Source organism: Lissotriton helveticus (assembly GCF_964261635.1).
Source record: "Lissotriton helveticus chromosome 1_1 unlocalized genomic scaffold, aLisHel1.1 SUPER_1_unloc_47, whole genome shotgun sequence".
Taxonomy (NCBI): Eukaryota; Metazoa; Chordata; class Amphibia; order Caudata; family Salamandridae; genus Lissotriton; species Lissotriton helveticus.
This window is the reverse complement of record NW_027611689.1, coordinates 1,397,355-1,419,909: the sequence shown is the minus strand read 5'-3', so window position 1 is coordinate 1,419,909 and position 22,555 is coordinate 1,397,355. Positions and strand designations below refer to the sequence as shown.

Here is a 22,555-nt window from a genome sequence, read left to right as displayed (position 1 = left end):
CCCTACCATAGGTGCAACATTCTTGGTTATTGTAGGTTTTTGGATTGATTTTGAATCCTGGGTATCTAGGGAAGATGTTTCCAGGGCTACCAGTTGATTTGAAGCAATATTCCCTGGTCCCATGCTTTTGGCCACAGTGGTTTCAATTGGCTTCTTAGTTTGCTTGTTTCCTATCATTTTCGTAATGAGTATGGCGTTTGCCTTTGTGATTTCCTCTATACTCCCCACCTTTTCCCCTATTCTCTTCACCCGTTCTACCAATGGTAGTATTAAAGATTTAACCAAATGTTCAATCTGGGCGAGTAGGTCTGATGGTGGGGTAGATACGGGGACTCGTGGTATTGGACAAACATTTGGTGATGTAAGGGGGCTGTTTGTTGCCGTTGGGGGACTTGAATACAATTTTTGTTGTTTCGCTAATCTCCCCCTATGTTTGGCACCTTTACGCTTCCTTTTAGCTAAAGGAACCTGAGCATGTGTAGAAGATTTTGTATTGCCTTTAGTAGGTGAGTTGAGAGCAGTACTCGGAAGACATAAGTCTGATATAAATTGTACATTGGGCTCAGCCCCTGTGTTTCCCGTGGTTAACTCACAACTTAGATCCCTGGTTGGCCCATAGTCTCGTTCTAGTGGGGTACATGAAATATTGCTAATCTCATTTCCATCCCCTAATGCAGATGGAGGTTGTGAAGATTCGATTAACACCAGGGAAGATCGTTTATTAGATGTACTTTCTACAGATAGGCGTTGTTCGGCTCTCACTATTTCACGTTCAATAGCAGATGTTGCCTTGTTAAGTAGTGGTCTATTGTCCCCTTGAGCGATCCCCCCTCGGAGATGATAGTTTTAGGGACCCCTTTAGTAGTCATAATACGAGTGATGTTTCTATATATGGCCAAGTAACAGAACAGGACACACAGAAAACCCACCTAGCCGGTGCGTAGTCCAGTAAGCAAGAACCACACAATAAGCTATCGTGTCCATATATAATTAAGTTACTCAGTTTTTCTCAATGTCCACAGTCAAATGGGGTGGCCCAGCCAGGCCTCTTTTGGCCTCTGAGGGCCATAGAGGGCCCGCCCTTTGCCCGGGCTTAGCCCGGCTAGTCCCGCGCGCGTCCCGCGAGGCGGGAGTCGTTCCTCAGCTTTCAAGCGCTCCGGGCGCTGCGATGACGTCAGGCGTGCGCCGTGGCCGCCGGAGCACCTGGGGATTGTAGTCCCTGCCCTCGCGGCGTTCATCTGGCCGGTTGCACTGCCGTTCTGTTTTGCAGATGAAACGGGCACTGGGAAGGCAGTCCGGTCCCCCCACAACAGTAGTCACCCAAGGAGCGTCGTGGAATTCAGCCAGCTAGCCAGGTAAGGTTCCCAATGAACACTCGGCGCTCCTCAGCTTTCAAGCGCTCCGGGCGCTGAGATGATGTCAGGCGTGCGCCGTGGCCGCCGGAGCACCTGGGGATTGTAGTCCCTGCCCACGCGGCGTTCGTCTGGCCGGTTGCACTGCCGTTCCGTTTTGCAGATGAAACGGGCACTGGAAAGGCAGTCCGGTCCCCCCACAACAGTATTTACCCAAGGAGCCTCGTGGAATTCAGCCAGCTAACCAGGTAAGGTTCCCAATGAGCGCTCGGCGCTCCTCAGCTTTCAAGCGCTCCGGGCGCTGCGATGACGTCAGGCGTGCGCCGTGGCCGCCGGGGCACCTGGGGATTGTAGTCCCTGCCCTCGCGGCGTTCGTCTGGCCGGTTGCACTGCCGTTCCGTTTTGCAGATGAAACGGGCACTGTGAAGGCAGTCCGGTCCCCCCACAACAGTATTCACCCAAGGAGCCTTGTGGAATTCCGCCAGCTAACCAGGTAAGGTTCCCAATGAGCGCTCGGCGCTCCTCAACTTTCAAGCGCTCCTGGCGCTGCGATGACGTCAGGCGTGCGCCGTGGCCGCCGGGGCACCTGGGGATTGTAGTCCCTGCCCTCGCGACGTTCGTCTGGCCAGTTGCACTGCCGTTCCGTTTTGCAGATGAAACGGGCACTGGGAAGGCAGTCCGGTCCCCCCACAACAGTATTCACCCAAGGAGCCTCGTGGATTCAGCCAGCTAACCAGGTAAGGTTCTACGCTTGTCACTTCTGGAGCAGAATGACGTCGACACTGAGCTGCATGATATCTTCTACTGCGTGCAGCAGGACTGCTTTAAGGTTTGAGGATCCAGTCTGGCGTGTTGGGAATATTCACACGGTAAGGAATCTGCAGGTAAAGGAGTATCCACCAGAAAGAGCATTATCGAAGGCAAGTAACTGGTTTGTTATGTTTTCCTGCTGTCGTATATTATCTCATTCTGGGTGGTGAACTCTGCTCGCGGTGTTATCCGTACTCCTTGGAGCTCGCATAGTTCCTAAAAACTCTGCTCCAAGGAGCGTAGCGAGGTTTTTTTCTACGCTCGCGCTCTTCAACGTCATGTGCCTGAGCAGGGAAAATCCACCTCCTAATGAGATTTTTCCTTGCTTGCGCTCGCCGTAGTCTAGTTGGTGAGGAAAATCAACCTCCTGGGGCGATTTCTCAAAGCAGGTCGTCGGATTTCTCAATGCAAGTGGTCGCGGCAGGTCACAACCACTCGCGTTGAGAAAACTTCTTTCGCATTGAAGAAGCAGCTGCACCCTCTTGTGCTGAACATGGTGCCATTCGCGATTATTTTTACAGGGCGGGACAAACACCAGGAGATCAAAATCAAATCAAATTATTCTTGTGATTTTTTTGGCAATTATTTGATTTTTGCAAGCACTAATACTTCTCTGTGTAAAGTAAAGACCTTGAGAGTTTTGTAACTTTCAGATATTCAAATTGTGGATTTAATTGCAATTAAAAATATTTCCAGGCCTGAAATTGTTTGGGGAGGTTGCATGAGGGCAGCCTAAGTTATCCTGCAAGAGTTTCTTGATTAAACCTATTGCAACTACAATATGTGCTCTCTCATGTAAAGTTAGGTTGTGAGAAGCTTTTCTGCAACTCAAGCTACGCGTTACTTTTCACCTGGTGTGGATGCATTTCTCATGTGTAGTGAGATCTCCTTTCTCAGTAAAATGTTTCTGGCTTTCCCCTCCTGTATATGGCTTTAGTCCAGTGTGAATTCTCTCATGTGAAATGACATTGTATTCGAGACTAAACCTTATCTGACATTCAGAACACACATAAGGCATTTTTCCCCCGTGTGAGTTCGCTCATGACAAATGAGAAGTAGTTTGTAACCAAAACTTTGCTTGCATTTCGAGCACTCATAAGGTTTTTCCCCTGAGTGGGATTTCTCATGAAGCATAACACTGTCTTTCAGATACAAGCTTTTATGACATAAGGATTTTCTTCAGTGTGGAGTTTCTCAAGGTGAGATCACGTTTTTCTCTGCAGCTTTTCTGGAATTCAGAGCACTCATAAGGGTTTTCATCAGTATGGAGTCGCTTAGTGAGGCTGTGCCTATCAAATAGGAATTTCTGGCATTAACAGCATTGGTAATGTTCTTTCCCTGTGTGCGTCTGCTCATGTAGATTGAGATTGTGTTTAAAATTGATGCTTTTCTGGCATTCGTAGCACTGAATTATTTTTGATGGTGTGTTTTCTTATGGTGCTTGTAACCATCTCTACCTCTGAATCTTTTCTAACATTTAGAACACTGATAATGTTTTTTTTCCAGTGTGGATTCTCACATGTTCAGTGAGATGAGATTTAAGGCTGAAACATTTTTGCCATTCGGAGCACTGATAAGGTTTTTCCCCAGTGTGGGTTCTCACATGTTCAGTGAGATTAGAGTTTTGGCTGAAACATTTTTGGCATTTGGAGCACTGATAAGGCTTTTCCCCAGTGTGGATTCTCACATGTTCATTGAGATTAGATTTTTGGCTAAAACATTTTTGGCATTCGGAGCACTGATAAGGTTTTTCCCCAGTGTGGGTTCTTATATGCATAGTGAGACTGCTTTTTACACTGAAACATATCTGTCATTCGGAGCACTGATAAGGGTTTTCTCCAGTGTGGGTTCTTATATGCATAGTGAGACTGCTTTTATTACTGAAACATATCTGGCATTCAGAGCACTGATAAGGGTTTTCTCCAGTGTGGGTTCTTATATGCTGAGTGAGACTGCTTTTTTCACTGAAAGATTTGTGGCATTCTGAGCACTGATAAGGTTTTTCCCCAGTGTGGGTTCTTATATGCTGAGTGAGACTGCTTTTCTTTTTGAAATATCTCTGACAATCAGAGCATGGATAAGGTTTTTCCCCAGTGTGGGTTTTAATATGCAGTGTGAGATGGATTTTTTCACTGAAACATTCCTGGCATTCAGAGCACTGATAAGGTTTTTCCCCAGTGTGGGTTCTTATATGCTGAGTGAGACAGCCTTTTTGACTGAAACATTTCTGGCATTCAGAGCACTGATAAGGTTTTTCCCCAGTGTGGATTCTTATGTGCTGTGTGAGACTACTTTTTCTACTGAAACAGCTCTGGCATTCAGAGCACTGATAAGGTTTTTCCCCTGTGTGGAATCTCACATGTGCAGTCAGAAGTGATTTAAGTTTGAAAATGTTTTGGGCATTCAGAGCACTGATAAGGTTTTTCCCCAGTGTGGGTCCTTGTATGTTCAGTGAGTCTGCTTTTGAAACTGAAACATTTCTGGCATTCAGAGCACTGAAAAGGTTTATCCCCAGTGTGGGTTCTTCTATGCTGAGTGAGACTGTTTTTGTATATGAAACATTTCTGGCATTCTGTGCACTGATGAGGTTTTTCCCCAGTGTGGGTTCTTGTATGCAGAGTGAGAGTGCTTTGATCACTGAAACATTTCTGGCATTCAGAGCACTGATAACGTTTTTCCTTAGCCTTAGAGTGGTATCTTGTATGCTGAGTGAGACTGCTTTTGTCTTTGAAACATTTCTGGCATTCCAGGCACTGATAAGGTTTGTCCACAGAGTGGGTTATTGTATGTCGAGATAGACTCCATTTGTTACAAAACCTTTTCTGGCATTCAGAGCACTGATAAGGGTTTTCCCCAGAGTGGATTCTCATATGTTCAGTTAAATAAGATTTTTGGTTGAAACTTTTCGAGCATTCAGAGCACTGGTAAGGTTTGTCCACAGAGTGGGTTATTGAATGTCGAGATAGACTCCGTTTGTTACAAAACCTTTTCTGGCATTCAGAGCACTGATAAGGGTTTGCCTCAGAGTGGATTCTCATATGTTCAGTTAAATAAGATTTAAGGTTGAAACTTTTCGGGCATTCAGCGCACTGGTAAGGTTTTTCCACAGAGTGGGTTATTGCATGTCGGTATAGACTCAGTTTGATTCTAAACCTTTTCTGACATTCAGAGCACTGAAAAGGTTTTCCCCCAGTGTGGATTCTCATATGCTCAGTGAGATAAGACTTACGCCTGAAACTTTTGTGGCATACTTTGCACGGAGAGTGGTTTCCCCCAGTGTGGATTCTCATATGCTCAGTGAGATAAGATTTACGCCTGAAACTTTTTTGGCATACTTTGCACTGAGAGTGGTTTCCCCCTATGTGCATTCTGTCAAATTCTGTGAGATAAGATTTATGGCTGTATCTTTTTGGGCACAGGTAACTTTTTTCCCCAACTTCGGGCTTGTTTAGATAATGTTCAGCACTTATCTCTAAAAATTGTGTGTAATCTTCTTAACACTTGAATTGAGCAAACTATGTCTGGAAGCAGTCCTGTAACACCTGTTGAAAATTTTCTAGCAGATAATAGTCTTTAGCCTCTCCGGCAGCAACTTAATTTGTGACTGAAGTTTTTCTCAAATCTATTTGTATAGGTTCTTAGCAATGCAGTAATAAGGTGTTGGTTTGATATTTAATGATTAAACTGATAAGGTACGTTTTGTACTGACGTAATGGCAGTAACTGAGGGCGTTTGAACGTGCAGAGTACTATTGTGGATCATTAGTCGCAGAATATCAGTTCCTTCTACCCTTTCTATGTTTGGTGTAAGGTTAAGGTTTGTAGTCCTGAAGACGAGGCTTTATTTACATTAGCTATAGCGCAACGGTGCTCCTTTAATCCATTTTTATATTTAACAGTTTTACATATGACTCCTGCACAACAGATAATGTTGAGGCGATTTACATAGAATTACAGAACAGTACACAATAAAAAGGAAACAATCTGAGATGGTCATGAAAACAATAAAGTGGTGAATTTTTAAGGTTTTCGCCAGAGTGAGTAGAGTGGGTCGAGGTGTCATATCTCGAGGCAGTTAGTCTCAAACTTGCGTAACTGGTTAAAAACGGTTGTTGAACAAAGGTGATTTTCTAATCTTTTGGTTGTTAACGTGTCAGCTTCGGAGTCTTCTTTCAGCGTCTTTTCTTTGATGGTATCCAGAAGAAACCTTTAGTTGTAAAAAAAAATGTATGCAGTGTGTGCTTCCTCTCTAGAATTACATGGTGCTTTAGATGAACGTTATTCTGTCATGCTGAGGCGATTTGTCTTTCTGATAATATTTCAGATGAGGATGCTGAAGTGGTCTTTCTACATTATTTCTGATGCTGTGTGCACAGATATGGCTTTGCTGTGGGTTAATGAAATGCTAAATTAGAAACTTCACTTACAGGTGTAGTACTTTCCTCGCCACACTTAGATTTTTCGAAATTGTTTAAACGTAGAATGCTGGATGTCCTTCAGTTTTTCAAAATATTCCTTCTTATGGTGCCGACATTCAGTTGCTTAGTGCTAAATCTTGCTTTCTTCGTCCGTAATTTCAATCACCTATAGTATTAAAATTAAATAGTTGAACCATGTACATTTCCAAAAATATAATTTACAAGCCAAATCAATGCAGAATTTTGAAAATGTTGAGCTGTCTTTCAGACAGAGCAGAGTGTAGAATGGTAGCATTAGAGTACTTGGATGGAAGAGTGGGGATTTCTAGAATTTTCAACATTTTATTAAGTTCACCAAGGATACATGTACCCTATGAAGTTGTAACATAGAATCCCAAAGGCAGATATTAAAGTCATAGGGACTGGCACCAAACAGATATTAAAAAAATATATACTATTAATTAATTTGTAATGTAGATTTCTAGGACGGTAATTACTCGTCCACGGGCAACAGGTGTTTCCCCTGCCCTGAGTTACCACCTACTTGTATCTGGTATCCTGACTTGAGATTTGCCCTCTGCCTCAAGCAAATCTATTGTGTGCTGCGAGGACTATGCCTAGACCAATCCCTCAACTATGGTCCAGAGTGTGAATGCAGGGCAATGAAATGAAGGCGGACTTTCATGTGTTCATTCTATTCCACCTGGTTATCAGTTGCTAGGTTTTTCTGCACCTGGACCAGGACACAATTTTTTTCCGGACAGAAAAATTAGACTGCAAAGATGCATAAGACGCTGGGTGCAGCAGAAGCAGCCAAGACTTATGCTGTTTTTTTTTACTAACTGGGGGAAACACGCAATTCTTCCCTCTGTTGGTGTTCACAGTTGTTGTTGGCCTGTGATTCAGCATTGAGTGCAGAGCATACCGAGTAGAGCTGAGGGGCCGAGCCGATGAGGAGTTGACGAGCAAGCGGAGCAGAGCCTGGGACGACTGCCCCGGTTTGTTTTGTGACCAGTTCCCGCTCCCGAAGGTTTCTCCCGCTTCACCCGCGTCCTGTTATACGGGCGCTTTAAGTTCTACAGATCTGCTGTGGGGGCAGGAATGGCCGCTGCCGGCAACGCGGTGCTAAGGCACTGCTGGTGCTGCTCGTGCGGCGGCTGCTGCAGGGGTCAAAGGAGCCTTGGCCTGCGGTGCTGCTGGTGTGGCGGCTGCAGCAGGGCACAGAGGCACAGAGGAGAACAGAGGAGCACAGAGGGCACAGAGGAGCCTTGGCCTGCCGCCTGATTTTACTTATTTACTAAGCATTGAGCAGAGCAGAGCTGAGCCGAGGAGTGGAGGGAAGTGCCTACATCTGCCATCTGTAGTGGGACTGGCTCTGGATCCCGCTCTTGCTCCTGAACGATTGCCAGCATTCTCCCTTGTACTCTTGACAGCGATGAATAGCAACGAACAAGCAATGAACAGTGAGTGGTGAGTGACAAGTGGCAAGAGGTGTGTAGCGTGTGGCGGGTAGCTAAGGTTGATCGGTCCTTAAGTCGCTGAGCCATTTCAGTCTGTAATAAGTCTGTAATACAAAATCTGAGAAATTATGCAAAGGGAAAAGTGACAATAGACTTTGACCCTCTTGAAGCACCCCTCGACCCCTGAATTACTCTGCATGCCTAGACTACAGCCCTACCCGGACCCCGGATATTAATTAATTGGTTAATTAAATAATTAAGTAACCAGCAGTACCGGCGGATTCTGTACCGAGGTGTGCTTTGGGGGTGTTTTTCCTTGGAGGTGTTGGGAGGTGTTTTTGTCCTATCAAAGCACCGTTTGGTCTTGTCACTGGCCCGTTTGATTCTCTGAAAGAAGCAAGACTTCTTCACCTTAGAGGGTGTATTATGAGGTCAGAAAAGGAGCTGCCACCTTTCCCTCCTATCAAAAGGAAAAGAAAAATACAACACACACTAATACTAGATACATTTAAAATAAAACAGGCAGGTGACATATAGTCCTTTAAATCATCTAAGGTCCATACATTTGGGAAACTGGGAAAGTCGCTGTCAAAGTTTGATTTTATGAAAGATCCAACTGGTGCTATGCTAACATTGCTAACTAACCCATGTGATCTCCAAACTCCAATTAAACCACTGAGTTGAACAAATATTATATCCCCTAAGCAAGGAGTAAGTGAACCAGGCCACCCTGAGTCTGACGCTTAAGTCGAGCGAATGTCAAATTCAACTATGGACCAAGTCAACCATTGGGGTCAAATAACGGACCTAGAGATGTTAACTATTCCACTTACTGGTCGTTCACAACAAGATAACCCAAAATTCACAAATCCAACAATGGGAGATACTCAGCAATTACTACCAACTAGGCAGCCAATGCCAATAGAAGTGAAAGTAAAAATCAGAAAAGCTAACGGGATAGGGGAACCATCTAATTTGGGCCAAATAAATCAACGAGAGCAAGAAGCTCCAAATGAACTAAATGGTGGGGTGAAAATCATAAGGGAAGCCAATACCTCACTGAAATCGGATCCTACTCTGTCTAAAATAAATTCAGTTAAAAAACTGGACTAGCCGAAATCTAATCAATATAACGGATCTCAAATTAATAAGGACGAATACAACAGCAACCCAGAAGCTCTGCAGCATTGGAGTACTCCGTATGTATAAGACGTTTTGAATAGTAGTCCACAATTCATTAATTCTTTTGACGAGGGACATTATTTTCAAGGAACCACAAACAGAGGAGTATAAGGACCTATCATTCATAAATGGGCAACACCATAGCTCAGGTACTCAGGTACCAGGAAGTGGGAACGGGGGAGCAATTTGGGATTTATTCTTCAAAACCTCGCAATTAACTCTGGAAGCTTTAACATATAAGTCCAACAAAAAGGAGGTCCAAATAGATCTCTTGAGCAATACGGCATCCTCTGTTGCCGGAACTGAGCAGAAGATAACAACGCAAAATAATCTAATTGTAAGGGCACAATCTCAGCCAATATCTACGTATGCCGAGTGTAGTTGTGCCCCACTAATTAACAAATTGGCTACCATTCAGGATATTTTAAAAACAATAATTGACGATGTAAAAGGGAATTTTCCTAATGTGGGAATTCAACCCATCAAGACCAACTGCCCCTCTAAAGATACAATAAAATGTAAAGACAATACTGTTGTTGTTAAAGAAAAAATAGATGATAAAACAAAAGATCAAGAATTGATAAACCAATGCTCAACACAATCAACAATGACAGGCGCAGCTCCGGAAGTTTAACTATCAAAAAGACAGAGGAAAAAACAACGGAAAGCAAGAAATAAAGCTTCTTAAAGTATAAACAAAATACAAATGCATCAGATATAGTGAGATTGAACACTGGAAACAACCATGACCAAATATCATATTGTTAAGGTGAGAGTAAACAAATGTCTCCAACAAAACGCTTTTACCCTTTATTTAATAAAGATCTATTGGCGGTACAAGCAGTTATGAAAAATAAATGCCTAAACAAGCAAGCTGATAGTATAAAAATGATAGAGTATGGGAAAATTCAGTTCTTAGAAATGCTGCAAGTGGAGGAATGTAATAAACAGGTGGAGAATAAGCCATCACAATTGGAAACAAATAGAGCAAAGAGTGAGAGTATCAGAGGGGATGAAACGAATAGAGGTTTGTTAAAAACCTGGAAGGATATTAAAATACCACAAGATCTGGGAACCGAAACGAAGCAGTTACATAAATAATGACAATCTTGGTCTCAAACTGTTAGTAATCATAATGGAAGGTTAATTGAACATGCTCAAGGTGAAAATAGCCTGCAACAAATTAAATTAAATAACCCAGATCAAAAAGGAGTGGTGCAGGTAATTTCTACGCTGGAATATAAATCTAGGGGTAATAATGACATCTTGACTCGTGGGAACATATTAAAATTGTGCAATGCAGTACCCTTATTAAAGAAAATTAAATGTACCGACATAGAATCAATTGAATTCCACACTTCAAGAATAATAATCGCAAATCAACATTAGTAATTTGGACATCTTCTACTGCCGCCAGCCTTATTATGGACGAACATAATCTCTTTCAGGACTGGGGAATACAAATAACAACTCCCCTGCAACCTTCCTATCCAAGCCCTTTTGTTTCAACAAAATTACTAAATCATAACCAATGAGAACCGAGAATAATAAGAAATACTCAATATTAAAAAACCCACAGGTATGACCAACGGGCATCTTTTCAAATCATTAGAGGAAAAAATAGCGGACCTATTATTTGACACTGTCAAATTAGGTTGGCTAACAGCAGCCCTCCATATTGTCAGGTAGGATTGACATCTACAATCTGAAGTTCCTTTAAGAGGGCCAACAATTATGAATGAAAGTGTCAGATTATGTTTGTGGAATATAAATGGTGTTCAAGCAAAGATTCAGAATAACCAACTAGCTACTTTGTGCTGTTTTCAAATCATTTGTTTACAAGAGACTTGGGCTTTAGTTCCTTTTAGATTGGAAGGGTATAGGGTTATTACTCATTAGCTAAGAGAACAAGTAACTATGGCAGACCTTGTGGGGGTTTGGCTATTTTTATATCAACTGAGCTAAAAATGGAAAGTGAAATGGACGTCCCAAGTCAAAAGGATTATCTAATTGTCAAAATATGATACAAAGAACAAAAGTTAATTAAATCTCTTGTAGTAATCAACGTATAGAATTACGAAGAACAATGGCGACCAATTTGATAATTATGATATTGCAGCAACTTGACAATGACATCCAACCTGAGATTATTATTACCGGTGATTATAACATGAATATGCTATGGTCTTACGATAGAGATGTTGAAATACAATGGCAAAATTACTTATGGTCAATTCCATAAGTAATTTTGCCATATCCAATGTTGATTTTCATCAACAATGGATATGTTATGTTATGTTATGTTATTTGGATTTTTTGAGCGCACAGCTGCCCCAGCTAAGGGGCGTCCCGGCGCTGTCTCTAGAACAGATAACACAACCAATAACACAGAAAAAAGTAGGGAACGATTAATAAGACAAAGGGAAGAGATGAGTTTTGACAGCTCTTCTGAAAGCAAGAAGGTCCTCCAAAGAACGAATGTGGGCCGGGAGTGCATTCCATAGTTTGGAGGCCAAAACCGTAAATGAACGGCCACCCAATCTACATTTTTGGAAGCGGGGAACAAGTGCCAAATTTTGGCCGGCAGATCGAAGGCTGCGCGAAGGAGTGTACAGAGACAAAAGGCGCTGAAGTATGATGGGGGTATTAAACTTAAGAATTTTAAATGCAAAGCAGAGGGCCTTGAACTCTATACGTCTGGTTACTGGCAGCCAGTGCAAGTTGGAAATTGTGCTACGGACTGAGCAGAAACGCGGCAGACCCACCAGGGCCCTAGCTGCTGCGTTCTGCACTCGTTGGAGTCGCAGGACTTCCGCCTGGTTGGCGCCCAAGAACAGTGAGCTCGCGTAATCGAGCCTCGATAGTACGCTAGCTTGGATCACCATCTGGCGGGTGGGAGCATCGAAAAATTTGAGGATAGGCCTCAACCCACGCAAAATGCCGAAGCACATGGATGCCACCTTCTTAGTATGGAACGAGAAGGTTAGTTTGGAATCCAACCAGACGCCAAGATTTTTAAGTTCGGAGACAGGTTTTGGGGGGGGTCCCAGCTCCTTAGGCCACCAGCTGGCACCCCACAGATCAGGATGTTTCCCCAACACCATCACCTCAGTTTTGAGGGCGTTGAGTTGTAAACAGTTGGCCGTAGGCCAGCTAGCAACAGCCCTCAAACCATCCGCAAAGTTCGATGCCAGTTGGTCAGAGTCCCCATTAAGAGCCACCGCCAACTGGGTATCATCGGCGTAAGATACCATAGTGAGACCCCAACTCTTCGCAACCTCCGCCAAAGGTTGGACGTATAGGTTAAAAAGAGTGGGGCTCAACGCCGAGCCTTGCGGGACACCTTGAGTGATAGCGTGGGGCTTGGATCTGAACGGTGGCACCACCACCTGAAAAGATCGTTCCGAAAGGAACGATTGAAACCAATCTAACGCCCTGCCTGAGATGCCTGCCTCACTAAGCCTTCGAATAAGAATGGTGTGAGATACAGTGTCAAAGGCGGCACTAAGGTCCAAAAGGACCAGTGCCGCCGTTTGACCTGCATCTAGTACAGAGCGGAGGTGTTCAACCATGAATAGGAGTGCCGTCTCTGTACTATGATAAGAACACAAGGGAACCACATTTCGATTCCCATCAAGCTGCACAACCATTATTTCAAAACGAATCCAATGAATTAAATCCATAAGTCGCTTATTCCACAATTTTATCCTTTTATGTTTATCCTTTATACTTCTTTGTTTCCTTCAATTCATTTTACTCATTTCTGCTGTGTTTCATGATTCTTCAAAAAAGCACAAGAACGCAGCATGCTTCCACGTGTCACGCTTTATTTCAAAAACACCCAATGCATTTCGGGTATAAAACCCTTCTTCGGGGGTATCTATAAAAATAGAAAATATACATCACCAATAATTACAATTATCACGCTCATACTACAATCTGAAAACTACATGCACTCAACTTTAGTACTCTAAGCACTTATGTTCACTTTCTGAATGTGTTTGATGCTACTGTCGACATAATTAGCATCGTCCTTTATTTGTCCCTTTCTCCCCAGAAGCCCATTATCTAAAGTCTGTACAGCGAAGTTGTGCTCTATGATTTATTGCCTCTCCAGCCAGTGCTTGCTGTTTAATAATAACATTCTTTGCCGAAAGCTTACTGTGACACATGTTCCTTTCTCTTTAAAATAAACATTTTCAGAGGTTTCGTGTTTCTTAAATCACTCAGCTCCCTTCTCACTCGCGGCAAAAAACGCGAAATACTCCCGCTTAGTCCGTTGATATCAAACAGCCTAACTTGCAGTAACTGCCACCCACTTAAATGTGCTCTGCTATCCCCAGGTGAATGATCACGTGCGTTTAACTCTGCACCTACTGTCCACGCATGCTCATGAGCTTGCTCTGTAGTTCCAGTTTTTTGCAGAACTCAATTACCCTTGATGCACCTTTAAAACCTTGGCACAGCGCTCCCGGCTCAATTAACACAACCCTCCCAGTCTCTTCATATCGTAGTGTGTAAGCTCAAATGACAATGCCAAAAACGGCTCACAATAGCTTCTGCATATAAACTGTTTTTCACGAGTGCATGATAATCACTTAAAATCCCGTTGCTGATAAAGATACTATTCCACAATTACAATTATGCATGGCAGGGAAACAAACATTCTTGTGCAATATCTTGATGTTAATGTCCAAAAGTTTTAAACTTATTCATTTTATCCATTGTCCTTTTTCGGGTGCAAACTCTCCTTTAGGACAGAAAGTTCATTCAAATATGGATACAGAATGGTGAGTTGCACACCTATATAATCACATTTCTCCAAGTAAACCGTATTTCATGTACTCTGTACATGAAATACGGTTTACTTGGAGAAATGTGATTATATAGGTGTGCAACTCACCATTCTGTATCCATATTTGAAGTCTCTGTACTATGTCCACATCTAAAACCATTCTGTGTCGGGTCCAAAAGATGTGCAGATGCCAGATGGTTTGTTAAGATGTTGTTAACATGGGCCTCTGTAATCTTTGCCACCCAAGGAAGGAGGGAGATAGGTCGATAACTCTCCGGCTTCAATGGATCCAATCCAGGCTTTTTTATGATAGGCATGACACAGGCAGCCTTCCAACTAGGTGGAACTGAACCGATGGTAAGGGATTGCTCCACCAGATGACGAATAGGAGGAAGGCAGAGGGACGCCGAGTCCAAAAACTGGGCAGGTCTCAAAGGGTCATCCGGAGAGCCAGACTTGACCTTGGCCGCTAGGAGGTTAAACTCCTGCTCCGATGGTATGGAGAGAGAGGCCAAACACTGTGGAGTTCGCAATGTCAAGGCCGTACTGTCAGGGTCAACTTTCGGAAAAGAGCGATAGATGGCATTTACCTTTTCCACAAAGAAGCTGGCTATCGACTCACAGTGGGCAAGGGAACCGATCTCCGTAATGGGAAGTCTGTTCACTGTGAGCTCCTTCAAGATTTTAGAAACCAGTTTGGACGGGTTAGAGCTCGCCTGGAACTCCCGTGCATAGTAATCAGCACGGGCCCGGCAGACAGCTCTATGGTATAGTTTTACCTTGGCCAGATAACATACTTTCAGATCTTTATCGTAGTTCTTCCTCCACGCTCTTTCGGCTTGTCGGCAGGTAGCTTTAATACACCTGAGCGCCTCTGTGTACCAGGGATTAGGCTGAGAATGTCGATTCCTACTCCAGCCGGCTGGGATTAATGCGTCAAGGGCTTTAACAATCCAAGCGCAAAAGATGGTATAGCCGGTTGCAACGTCATCTGTATGAGCCAGCGGTGTAGTGATCAGGAGACGGTGGAAATCCTCTAATTTGAGCTTTTTCCAGGGCCGCCTGAAAGATGTTTTACCAGGCTTCCCAATAGATTGTGTCACCATTGTGACAGAAAGCTCAATGAGGTGATGATCACTCCATCCCATGGGTCTAGGGGGTGAGACCTCGACCAGTTGCAAGTTAGTAAAGACCGGATCGAGGCTATGGCCTCCCTCATGGGTCGGATGACGGACCAGTTGGAGTAGCTGTACTGCTTCAAGATCGTCCAGCAGACCTCTAACCGCTGGTAACTCCATGGCATCAAAGTGTATATTGAGATCGCCGACGATGGTAATGTTGGAGGAGAACAACGAAAGAGAGCTTACCAGCTCAGGGAGGGCTTTCCTGAAGGCACTATCACTCCCTGGAGGGCGGTAGATCAAAAGATCTGACAATGTATGATGTTGACTGAAACCGATGGAAAAATGGGCACACTCCGCACCGGCCAAATTCATGGGCTTCCAGGTGCAGGTGAAGCAGGTTTTAAAAGCCACGGCTATGCCTCCACCTCTCCCCTTACGATTTAATGTATAGATTGCATAACGCCGGAGGGAGGGCCAGATTAATAATGGCCGTATCCTCATCACCCAGCCAGGTCTCCGTCATAAAGAAAACATCGGGGCTTTCCAAGGAGATAAGTTCATACATATCTCGATGATGTTTCGACAGCGATCGAATATTGAGATGCCACATTTTGGCAGCACTGGGGGGGGGAGGTTCCTTCTTACAATGCAATAGTACCTGGCTAGGGGCCATCGTTGGTGCCGATAGTTCCCACCAACCACATGAACAGGTATGAGGACCGCACAGCGGATGCCGAGCCGAGTGCGAGCAAGGGGGCAAACATCGTCTGATCAGATGAAGAGCCTGGCTGGAATATTGACGGATCATACATGCGGCACGATAGAGTCCCGCCACGTCCTGCGTCTCCCTTGCGCGGACGAGCGCAGACGGGCAGGACTCTGGCACGACTCAGGCACAGCGAAGGCGTCCTAACTGCGCGTCCCGCTGAGCGGGAGGGGACGACTTTAAATAGGCGCTCCCCGGAAGCAAACGAGCGTAAGAACGCTCCAAGATGGCGCCCGCCGATCTTGCCAGAGCCCAAAGCAAGATGGTGCTGGAAAACGGAGCCCCGAACCTCCCAAGGGACCCAGGACCCACCAAACGGTGGTGCAAACTCCTTTATATGCGGTGAGTGGAGGGGGGAGATAAAGCCCAGCCCGGTCCGCTAAAAGCAAGGAAAACGCACAAATGAAGTAAACACAAATAATAAAACAGGGAAATTTAAAAATAGCAAAGCGCCAGCAGCAGCGCGCTATCAGCAATGCAATACCTGTATGAGAACGCAGGCATCAAAGGGTCCGCCTTAAATAGGCGCTCCCCGGAAGCAAACAAGCGTAAGAACGCTCCAAGATGGCGCCCGCCGATCTTGCCAGAGCCCAAAGCAAGATGGCACTGGAAAACGGAGCCCCGAACCTCCCAAGGGACCCAGGACCCACCAAACGGTGGTGCAAACTCCTTTATATGCGGTGAGTGGAGGGGGGAGATAAAGCCCAGCCCGGTCCGCTAAAAGCAAGGGAAACGCACAAATGAAGTAAACACAAATAATAAAACAGGGAAATTTAAAAATAGCAAAGCGCCAGCAGCAGCGCGCTATCAGCAATGCAATACCTGTATGAGGGATCATCTATCAAAAAGATAGAGGAAAAAACAACGGAAAGCAAGAAATAAAGCTTCTAAAAGTATAAAAAATACAAATGCATCAGGTATAGTGAGATTGAACACTGGAAACAATCATGACCAAATATCATATTGTGAAGGTGAGGGTAAACAAATATCTCCAACAAAACCCTTTTACCCTCTATTTAATAAGGATCTATCGGAGGTACAAGCAGTTATGAAAAATAATTGCCTAAACAATCAAGCTGCTAATATAAAAATGATAGAGAATGGGAAAATTCAGTCCTTAGAAATGCTGCAAGTGGAAATAAGCCATCACAATTGGAAACAAATAGAGCAAAGAGGGAGAGTATCAGAGGGGATGAAACGAATAGAGATTTGTTAAAAACCTGGAAGGATATTAAATTACCACAAGATCTGGGAACCGAAACGAAGCAGTTACATAAACATCGACAATCATTGTCTCAAACTGTTAGTAAGCATAATGGAAGGTTAATTGAGCATGCTCAAGGTGAAAATAGCCTGCAACAAATTAAATTAAGTAACCCAGATCAAAAAGAAGGAGTGATACAGGTAATTTTTGCGATGAAATATAAATCTAGGGGTAATAATGAAACAACTTGCAAACATCCGGACCCAACACAAGATGGCAGGAGTATGCAAAGCATGTGCATCTACAGCATACATGCCTGAGGATTAATGGCCCCAAATCCCTGCCGTGGTATCTTGTCATGTTGTGGGTGAGTGTGCCATGTGATGTGGCAGGCTATAGTGCTTGGTGTGATTTGGTCATTTTTGACCAGGTGGAGTGCTGAATGGTTAGGCAAATTTTGATTTTCTTTGTTTTTGGGATCGTGTGATATAGTGCAGTACCTACCGTATGATGTAAATAAATTACATTGCTAATATACCATAAGGATGTGGGGTGAGAGCTATTAGGGCCGAAGCCTTGCTGATTATATGCAGAATAACAGGTCTGGGAGGTCACTACTGACTAGAGCAGGTTAGAAGCTGCACAGGTCTTGGGCATTGATCCTATTGAGGATATTATGTGACGGGCACTGGTGACTGGAGCTGGCTAGCAATAACGCTAGCCTCTGTTATTTATTACAAGCAGTGTAACAAACATGTCAATATTGACTGAAATTGGTTGGCAGTAGAGTTAACCTCTGGTTATGAATATTTGCAGGATTTAAGGTACAGGGGTCACTACTGACTGGAGTTACTTAGCAGGATAATAGGTCTCAGGGAGCCAATACTGACTGAAGCTGGTTAGTATGATCACTAGTCCCAAGGTGCTACTAAAGACTCAAGTTGGCTAGAATGATAACAGGTCCCAGGGGCCAGTACTAACAGGAGCTGGCTAGTAGGCTTACATACAGGTCCAAGGGGCCACTACTGACTGGAGCTAGCTAAAAGAATAACAGGCCCAAGGGTGGTGGGGTGCGAGTGGCACCAGTGACCGGAGTTGGCTAGAAGCATTGACGACCTTTGGTATTGATTAAATACAGGATTCCAGGTCACAGGAGGCACTGCTAAACACAGCTGGATAGCAGCAGTGGTGGCCTCTAGGAAGAAGGAATTGAGAAAACATAACTGGATATACTGGTTTCTTTAATACCGATAATTGTTTACACATCATACACATCAATGCCACAACCTGCATTGATATATTACATTACCAAATTACAATCTTCTTATATTAATTTGATGTGTCTGTTCGCCTTAATATGCCTGCAAAGTTATATGATTCTATTAGGGCCCAGAACCATTTTATTTAGTGATGTCCATCTGCATACTTTCCTGCATCTTGTAGTAAATTGAATATTGACAAACGGAAGTGTTATTTCCAGAAACAGTGAATTCTGCAGGTTGTCTGTGTATCTTTTATCTGCACCTCACGGACTCCTCACATTCCTCTCGAGAGAAGATCCTGCCTCCTACTCATTAGTGTTGTTTCAGTAACTGTTTCTATCACGTGTTCACGTTTCATTGACTTGTATTAGGAAAAAAGTGTATAAAATACATTGTGTAGCATTAGCTTTATATACTCCAACTTGCTTTAAGGTGGATGCTGTCGTCCATTGCAACGACAATTGTCACTTCTTAGTTTGCTTGGCCTTTTGCTATTTTTGCATTAAATGTATGATAGATGTCTTCGCCTCCAGGTGTGTTGTGTTTCATTTTACATATCATAAGAGATGATGAGAAAAATGGCAGTCCAGAATACACATTCTTCATATAAATCAACTCACAGAATACTGTTCTGGAGGTTCAGTCCCACAGACATTATCTCTAACTGAACGCTGGCACCCTAGGAAGCATGTGCTTTTCAAACCAGGTGCCGTCTGATGCGGCGTCTTCGCTATTGGATAAGTCAACATGTCCTGAATTTTAGGAGGGTTACCGTATCTAGTGCACTCTGTTAGACAGTGCTCACCTGTGGTAGTAAGATGTTAATAGCCACTTTATCACCTATGCACGGTGCAGGGCTTTGAGTTACAGAGCTCCTCACGCTGTGGAGAAGATTAGGTCACATTTACCCATTTTCCCATATTTGGTCCTGATGAAATGCCAACAGATTGCTCCATGACCACACAAGGCATGAAAAACGTTGACCTGAAGTATAGACCCCAGCTTACCAGCAGGTCCATAGGTGATTGACACTTTCACACAGTGATAGGGGCCATTAGTTCCTCAATTTCTCTGCCACCGTTTTTAATCTCAACATACACCAGGAAGATCACATTAACCGCATCGATGCTGATGACGGAACCGCTCCGTCATCAGCCGCGGTGTCGCTGTGCTGATGACGGAGCGGTTCCGTCATGGCCCGCCGGACGCGCCTGCGCGGAGCTTATTTCGCACCTGCACGGCGCGTTCTATTGAGCGGGCGGAGCCATGACGGAACCGCTCCGTCATCAGCACAGCTCACCCGAGGCTGCTGACGGAGGGCTTCCGTCACCAGCGTGTGGGCGCTGAGCGCCCCCCCCGCCCCCTTAGCGCTGCGGCGGAATAGCTGCCGCAGCAAAGGGGTTAAGTATATTGTGGCAACTGGTCGATAGTTGATCTTATATTCAGACTTCACCAATCTCACATCTTTTGACACAACATCCTCTGTCCTACTATGCTCATCCGGCGTACTTAATAAAAGATGTGCGACAGAGTGCCCTCTAGGGGTGCCCGCCAGGATTTGTAGTGCCAGCCTGGTGAGGAGTATAAACCAATGATGAGGCATGTCACCTTCAGGTGAGTGAACGCAACTTGTCTTAAAAGCACATGCTTCCTAGGGTGTCTGCGTTCAGTTACAGATAATGTCGCTGGGACTGAACCTCCGAAAACAGTATACAGTGATTTGACTGTTTTATGTTGCTGCTACAAGCTCCTTACCTGTGCGAGTTATCTGGAACGATGCAGGGGCCGACCCAAACCAGCCACATGGTGAGATCAATGACAAATACTGAAGATTTAACAGAGCTTCCAAGCTGGAGACCATTACTTAATTGACCTTCAAAATAAAAGACACGTTTTTAGTATTCTGGTGACTCATGACCATAAAAAACAAAGATTATAAATTCAATATTATGTCAAATACTTAAAAATGGAACTGGATGTGATGAATCGGATTCTGTCCCAGGTCATGCGTGACACCTTCCACGACTATAGCCTTATAGCCCGCCGTAGCGGGCTATACCGGCTATTAAAGGCCCGCTGAATCGTTAAATGCCCGAGCCGTAGGCGAGGGACTTTAACGAAACAGCGGGACTTTAATTGCCGGTATAGCCCTGCTACGAAGGGCTATAAGGCTATTAGAACATTCTGCCACTAGAGGGCAGAATGTTCTAACAAATTAAACAAAGGGTTCTCGAAGCTCGAGGGGATATGTATCCCCTTGAACTTCGAGAAGCCTTTGTAGAACATTGGAATGTTGCTCTGCGGGCCTTTACCGGCCCGTAGTAGCAGGGAGCACTCCATTGTCTGCAATGGAGCTCCCAACATTCCAATGTTCTAATATTGCTTATGGGACTTCTAGTTTTGTTTTTCCCATTAAAGGATGGGCTCTAAAGTCCCAGTGTTCTAAGCGATGTTGGTCAAAATCAGAGGCCTGATGGAGGATGAAGCATGACACTGCTCTGCTTAGCAGTGAGATGACTGACAGTTCCCCAGCCCTTCCATTCTTTGACAGACAGAGGCTCGTTGGCGATTCATATTTTTTTGCAATGAAAAAGAAACTTTTATTGCAGCTTGAGTCAACTGAAGGGATAAAACCCCTGGGCGTGTTTCATTAACTACTGACAAACATGAACAATCAAGAACATGAGTTTCTGGAAAACTATCAAGCACCCAATCAGAATCAGCCGCCCTTCACACCCAGGAATTCTTGAGGCTTTGGAGAGGATGAATTGCACGTGGTATAAGAGGAACACTACATCGACTCAAAGCTCACTTTTCAGGGATGTACTGAACTGCCAGCCTCATGGCACACTTAGCCAGCTCTTCACCTCCTCTTCCTCAAACTGTTGACCAGCTATCAGGGCAAATGAGCCTGCAGCAAAGCATCGCTGGCTTGTTTCCACACCGGACCAGGCAAGGTGGTCAACTCCATACTCCTCCAAGTCAGCAAGCACTCTGGTCGAGCCAGTCCTAACCCCACATGAATGTTCCCCATCACAACTATTTTATGGGTACTAGGTTATGTTTCTACCAAATGATTGAGTCAAAAATTGAAAGGTTTTACTATGAAGTGACGAAAGAGAAATCATGAAGTTTTTCAATATTTCAGAGTCTGCCACAGTACACAGGACCATTATTTCTTACCAGCAGCAAATCATGTATGTGACCTGTAGAAAGCACGTTTGAATGAAAAATGGAATGCATTGCAGCCAACAATCTATCCAACATCATAGCAGAGTGCAAGATAACTTGTGTTATTATTCCAGCAGAACGAAATGCCATTCCTAATGTGTACGTCGTTTTAAAGACAAACCCAGGAAAATGTATGGTCAGTGTTGTTTTTCTGCCAGTTAAAAGACAATCTCCATTAATGTGTCAGGAAATAAAATACTATGAGAAATCCTACTTATACATACATACTCCAGGGTGCTGCCAGCTATCGGGTCTGCACACAGCAGTCTGGAGCCACTCAGGAAGGAGGTAAGCTCTTCATTTCATCTTAAGCCCTTAGGTTACATTCACAGCCTGATGGGTCCGGAGAACTTTATCCTCGCTCTAACTGCGCCGAGCAGATAGACGTAGCCCATCATAGGCTGTGTTGTGTGCTGGCATCTTATTATCGTTGGCGGGAGAATGAAGCTCTGATAGGAGCTACTACAAGAAGAGCAGAGAAACAGGACCACAGATCGCCACAGAGCAACAACTGCCCAGAAGCTGAAGAAAGAACTCTGGAACAGCAAAACTCCTCCACCCTGGAGATTCTCCAGGATAAGCAAATGATGGTAATGAAATGCAAACTGCAGCATTAAGGTCACACGCTACAACATCTTTCCCTTTAAACAGAATATAACAGCCTACAATAAAAACTAACCAAAAAGCAAGAAAATAAGAAAATGCATTTCCAAATGCTGCAAAAGAGAAACAGTTAATACAAATGAATAATATTAAACTTTGTTGGTACCTTAGTAATGTGCTTACTTCTTGACTTCACTCCATCTGCAGCAATAACGCTCTGAAAGGAGAAATTACTGCTGTGAGTCTCAGAGTCTTCAGTATTACTGGTCTCAGTCACGAAGACTGCGGTGTCGGAAGATAACTTTCTCTTATTTGGCTTCATTGTTCCACCAGTCACGCCATCGCTTTT

The 22,555-nt window shown here is 44.1% G+C and overlaps 1 long non-coding RNA gene across 1 annotated transcript in view; it reads right to left on the bottom strand.

Annotated features, from left to right (window-relative positions):
• Nucleotides 1-20,125: 20,125 nt before the first annotated feature.
• The window catches only part of LOC144806125 (uncharacterized), a 46,948-nt gene continuing 44,518 nt past the window's right edge, over nt 20,126-22,555 (bottom strand). The window contains exons 3-4 of the long non-coding RNA XR_013605698.1: nt 22,373-22,423; nt 20,126-20,245 (exon numbers count right to left, since the gene is read on the bottom strand). This is a non-coding gene — a long non-coding RNA (uncharacterized LOC144806125). The remainder of the gene's footprint in view (nt 20,246-22,372; nt 22,424-22,555) is intronic.